The sequence below is a fragment of the Pleurodeles waltl genome, chromosome 11, assembly GCF_031143425.1.
Source record: "Pleurodeles waltl isolate 20211129_DDA chromosome 11, aPleWal1.hap1.20221129, whole genome shotgun sequence".
Classification (NCBI taxonomy): Eukaryota; Metazoa; Chordata; class Amphibia; order Caudata; family Salamandridae; genus Pleurodeles; species Pleurodeles waltl.
Window position 1 is genome coordinate 275001701 of NC_090450.1, and position 6000 is coordinate 275007700.

Sequence of the window (6000 nt, forward strand, 5' to 3'; positions counted from 1 at the left end):
TCAATACAGACACTTCCGGCTAGGGACACAATAGTTACATAACACTTCCAAAGAAAGTCCAGTTCCCAGGATTTCACTCACCATACCTGAGTATTCTTTGGTCCTTCAGCTACCATGCTGTGCATTTACCTGCTGAGCAAAACAAAATGCCTGGCTATCCTACAGGTCCCAGTTGTAAATTACAAAACTAGGTGGTCAAACCCCAGTATCCACGCTTCAAAGTAACATTGTGGTTGCAGCTTATCTCCACAGGTAGATAATATCAGTCTGCCCATACATCGAGTGGCTACTGAAAGTGGACTTGCCTCAAACAGTTGAAAGCCACCTCCAGATGACGACCAACGTGTTGATATTGTTAGGCTTCTCCATCAACGTGACCAAGTCACACCTAACATTTTCACAGCTCCTCTTCACTGGAGCTATCCTGGAAATGTGTGCTTTTCTTTCCCATCCCTCCACCTCAATATTTGCAGGACATTCGGGCTATGAGCCAGATATTTCTACTGCCGAGGTGGGTCTCAGTGAGTGGCTGGGAAGCTTTTGGCCCTCTTGGCCTCCTGCACCCTGCTTGTGGACTAAACTAGGTGACACATGCAGGCTTTGCAGTGGGATCTGAATTCTTAGTGGGCTCAGCAACAAGGAGACTTTTCCGAGCCCATACATGTTTAGAAGGAGGCTGCAAGAGATCTGCAGTTGTGGCTGCTCAACTGTAGTGGGACTAGCGGTAGACCCCTCCTTACCCCACCCTGAACTGACGATTGTGATGGATGTATTTTTTGCTGGGCTGGGGTTTTCATCTGTGAACAGCAAAGATCAGAGGGTTCTGGTTTCTGGTGGAGGCTCGCCTCTACATCAGTCCACTGGAGTTGCAAGTGATTCACATGGCACACAAAGGGCATCTTCCAACAATGGGTAATACCCTGGCTCGATCTACTCACCACTACAGAGAACATAGTGTCCAACTTTAACACCCTGGAGTTCTCAGGGCAGTTGTTGGACCCATCAGCCTTCGCGTGGTCTTCTCCCAAACCTTTTGCCTACTCCCATCCTGTTTTTGCTGAAATTCGTTTTTGTTGGTTTTAGGACTATGCGCTTTACCACTAGTAACAAGTGCTTGTGCTCACTCCTTAGAACATGGTACAATTAGCCTGCACTGATTGCCTAATTTAATTTATTTATAAGTCCCTAGTAAATTAAATGCTACTTATGTTCCTGCAGCACTTTCTATGACATCCACCTATGTAGCCCTTTAAAGCATGCCTGAGGGCTGCCGTTGGCGCCTGTGTGCATTGTGAAAATGCCATTTCGACCTGACAAAATACACCCTTTGCCAGGCATAAATCTCCCTTTTAACACATATGGGTCCCGCTTTAAATGGCTAAGGGGCAGGGCGCACTGTATTGCATTATAAGTTGGACATGTACCTTTAAGTTTTACATGGCCTGGCAGTGAAAAACAAAATTCGTTTTTCGCTACTATGAAGCCTACTTCTCCAATAGGATAACATTGGGTTAACTCATCACATTTAATAAGTGATAACTTTTGTTTGGGAACAGGGTGAAATATGTTTGGTTTCCAAAGAGTTGTAATTTCAAATGCTCTTTAACAGTGAAGTCGGATTTTAAGCACTATTCTGAAAATGCCTCCTTGAGAAAATTGGCATTCTCTTGTCCTAATAATTTGGTGCATGCAGCCCATCTGCAGGGTCACATGACTGTGATAAGGATGGCAGTTGGCCTTAAAGGGGGACTAGATGTTGGCAGTATGGGCCATCCTGCTAGGTGGGAGGAGCGGTGCTGTTTCCTGCCATAGGTAAATTTCAAAGGAGCTGCCTCAGCCTGCTGACAAAGAACATCACACTAGCCTTTTGTCACCCCAGACCCCTTGGAACTTGGGTAAAGAGGAAGGACATTCCAAAACCATACCTGGGGTGGTAGCTCCAGAAGTGTCTTCCATTTCAAAGCTGGCACCAGGTATTAAAATAGGACCCTCAGACACACACTTCTGTTCACACCTGGACTTACATTTCAGAGGACTGCCCTTCTGCTTGAAGCTTGCCTTGAACCCTCAGAGGACTGCAGTGCTGCTGGAGGACTGCCTTTTTGCTTGAACTCAGGACTACCAGAGTGATATCAAGGGCTATTTGGCTGGCCGCCTGTTCTGAGCTACAGTGACAAACAGCTCCAACACTGTAAACCCTGCCTGAAGGGAGTCCTACCCTTGAAGTGATGCCCACACATTTCTCGATCTTTGGAAGTGTTGCAGGACTCGTACCTTGGGGGTAAGACTGCTTGGGTTCGGGTGGCAGCACCACCACGTGTGGGTGACTGAGTCAGTGCCGCACTGGTTGGAAGCTGTCAGCTTACTGTTCCAGCTAGCCAGCAGCACCTCGTCAAAGCCTGGAAAATAAAGGTGATTTGAAGCATCCTAAATGCATGACATTCTAACCTTTCAGTGAAGTTATGCTCTCAGTTACACAATGCTGCACGCAGGCAAAGGCAGACAGAGAAGCAGGATAAGTTTCAATGTATTTAATAAAATGACTGCCTTCTACAACAAAAAAACCATGAGCCGTGATTATTAGAACGATGAAACATATCTTAGTGATGAATGTGACCTTTAGAGAAAAAACAGATTATCAGTCCCAACATCCGGGAATAAATATGTCTTAAGAATTCCTACCTACACTATTCTCTAACATGAGAGCATAGCAGTGTTAGCCTTTTCTGCCCATTCCAGTCTTACGGAAGGAGCCCTGGCCGCATACCTGAGAGAGGAGCCAGGGTCTTGCCTATTGGTCTGCTTGGAAGTTCTCTCGGGCTAGCTCTGATAAAATATAATAAAATGAATAAAAACAAATAAAATATGTGCATGCCTTCATGGCACAGGCAATGGGCCAAAGGCTAAAATACAGGTGCCCAAGCTAGGTGCTAAAAAGTGAATCCACAACAGAAATTATGCTGAAAGCACCCAAACAGCCAAAAGCCAAAACGTAGTATTTTCCTGCCAAAAAGTGTTTACAACCGACAAGACCAGGGCTTACCTGCTTACCTATTTGCCCAAGGTACATCTCTGGTTAGCCTGATTTCACAGTTGCTCCTGTTACGTTCTTCTCCGTATCCGCAAATCATTTCTTGCAGCTCCTCAGATGGGGTATCGAACCTCGTGAAGCCTGCAGCTTTTTGCCGCTGTAGATTTTTGTCTTCCCAAAAAGTGACACAGTCTGAACATGGACATCTTCCTAGTGGCTTTGTCCAGCAGGGTCCCTGACGACAATGCCTCCTCCTCAGAGACCAGTGGCTGCCTTGCCCTGCTAAACTTTACCTTCTCACACATTTTTCTTCCAAATTCCTTCTAAATCTGAAGGAAAGGCGAGAGTGGGCCCAATTCACTTTGTGTATTGGAACTGCACTTCATCGCGGACAGCCATAATTAAAAATCTTGCCCTTGTTTCGCACGTCTAGATGTCCGCGGTTGACGCTTTGATCCTGCATGGTGTAATTTTTACTAAAAGCTTTAAAAATTCACAACTCCAGTTATACTGATAAGATGTTTGTCGCTGTGCTGTCAAATAATTTATGAAATTTTACTTCCTCTATTTTTGTAAATTGTGTTGGATTTTTATTGTATTGTGTTTTCATTTCATTACTGTTTAAGTGCTGCAAAAATACTTTACACATTGACTCTGTTAAGCCTGACTGCTTTTCTGCCAAACTACCAGAGGGTGGTTAAGCACAGGCTAATTTAATTAATTTGATTGTTCACCCTGAAAGGAATTGGGGTTTCTGTTTGAGAAGGATTCTCACCCCCAAAATAAAAAATAAAAAACTTTTAACAGTAGACCTCAATTGGAGGCACCTTCTGCCTGTATTGGGGATCTGGACACCTGTATGCCCTTTTGTCGCTGCTTCTCATGCCAATAGTACTGAGAAAGACAAGGAAAGACCAGGCCCAAGTCATCCTAGTGACTCTGGAGTGGACACAAGGAAGGTATAGTGCCCAGAAGGTCTAGCCATGAACATTTGTCCTCCGATTTGGCTGCCGCTTTGTGAGATTCTCCTGTCACACCAGACAAATAATTCCTCCGAACAAAAGTGGCATTCTTGCCCAGAGTAGTCACACCCTTCCTCATAGGACAATCCAGGGTTTTGCTGTGTTTTTAGGCACCACCTAACCCCACTTAGGAGGAAGAACAGCTCCATCATCTGGCTCCGAAATGGGCACTTAACTTGTATGTGGACTGAACTAGAGATTACAGTTTCTGTGGGGCTAGGAAAAGTAAAGTGGTGCAGAAGACAACCATCTCAAGAAAAAAAACAGCACGAAAAAGTCAAACAATTTTACTGAATTGGCAAAGGTTGAGAAGCTTCCTTTGAGTAAATTAATTTTTCCTTGATTGTCTGTGTGAATTGGTTACAAAGTTTTTCTCTACAGACTGAGAAGGCTTTATAACAGAATACATTTTTGTGGTTATTGAGAACTTTTAAGAGAAGAGTTCTGAGATCCTAGCTTTGACGTGAAGCAGTAAAATTTAAGTGGCCGGTAGAAGCCGAGAGCGCCAACATTCCAATGTTTTTGTTCACAGCTGTTGCTGTGAACAAAGGCCTCGCCGAGCCTGAGGGAATTTCAATCCCCTCGGGCTCCGTGTGGCCTTTGTTTATTTATTAGAACATTCCTCCCTCTAGTGGCAGAATGTTCTAATAGCATTATAGCCCTCAATAGCTGGGCTACACTGGCATTAAAGTCTTGCTCCCTTATTAAAGGTCCTCTCCTTCTTCTCTGGCCTATAACACTGGAACAGGCCTTTAATGGCCAGTATAGCCTGCTACGGCAGGCTATAAGGGTATAATAAGGAGGCAAACGCTGAATTGTGTCCAGGAGGCATATCTAAACCCCACAAGTAATTGAATAAGTAATATACATACCAACATTCACTAACATAAATTTACCATTATGTATCAAAGGCCAGTCTAGAACTGAAATTATTATGTTACTTATGGAAACATTGGCAATTCCAACCTGATTTTTTAATAAAAGCATTATGTACAGTTTTATAGTTATCAGGAAGCCACAGTTCGATCTTGTCTGAAGCTATTCTGAAGCCAAGTCTCAGTGAAAAATACTGAGGACCTTGTTTATGAAATAATCACGAAGTGCAGCAAGTCACCTTACTGCGCTGCTTGATAGGGAAAGGGCAGGAATGTGATTTATTCAATATAATACAGCCCATTCCTGCCTTTTCCCAGCGCTGGCATACAATGTGCTGCCTAGCGCCAACACAGGCACTCTTGCACCATGGTGCAAGAGTGCCTGCATTGTAAGCAGGATTGTCTTTGTGAAGGAAGGGGCACAAAAACAATCCCCTAAGGCAAAATGCAGCATGCATAGAAAGAGGAAAAAACAATGAGAAATTAAAGTATTTCTCCTCATTACCCCTCACCTGTGGAGGTGTAGCAATTTTGGCATATTTCTAGGTCTACCACTTATGGTAAATTTGGGAATGCTTCACAATCCATGGGTGTTGCGTGGGAACATCCACTCATTATCCATGGAACACCCCCCGGTAACTTAGTGATTTGCACTGTGTAGCGTTGCTCCAGATTTATCAAGCGACTCAGCGCCATGCAAAGTAGCCTTACATGGCTTGTTGAATCGCATTTTAAGGGTTGCACCACTTTTGCACCCCATTGTATGGAGCAACAGCAATTCAGCCCTTTCATAAATATGGTCCTAACTCTTGTGTGTCGAGGATTAGATTTCAAACAAGAATAATGGTATTGAGCAGAATAGCGTTAATAAAAACTCTTAGCTGTCACAGCTGACCAATTTCCATAGATGCTGTCAATCTCATCTATTTCTGGGGCCACGTTATAATTAGCTGAGAAGTACGGTTCTATTTCCTTATAATGTCATTGAAGCTATTGGTGTGTACTGATTATTTTTTAATCAAACTTGTCTAGGAATATGCCTTTCCTGTTAACAAATCTTTCTTCCCTAGAT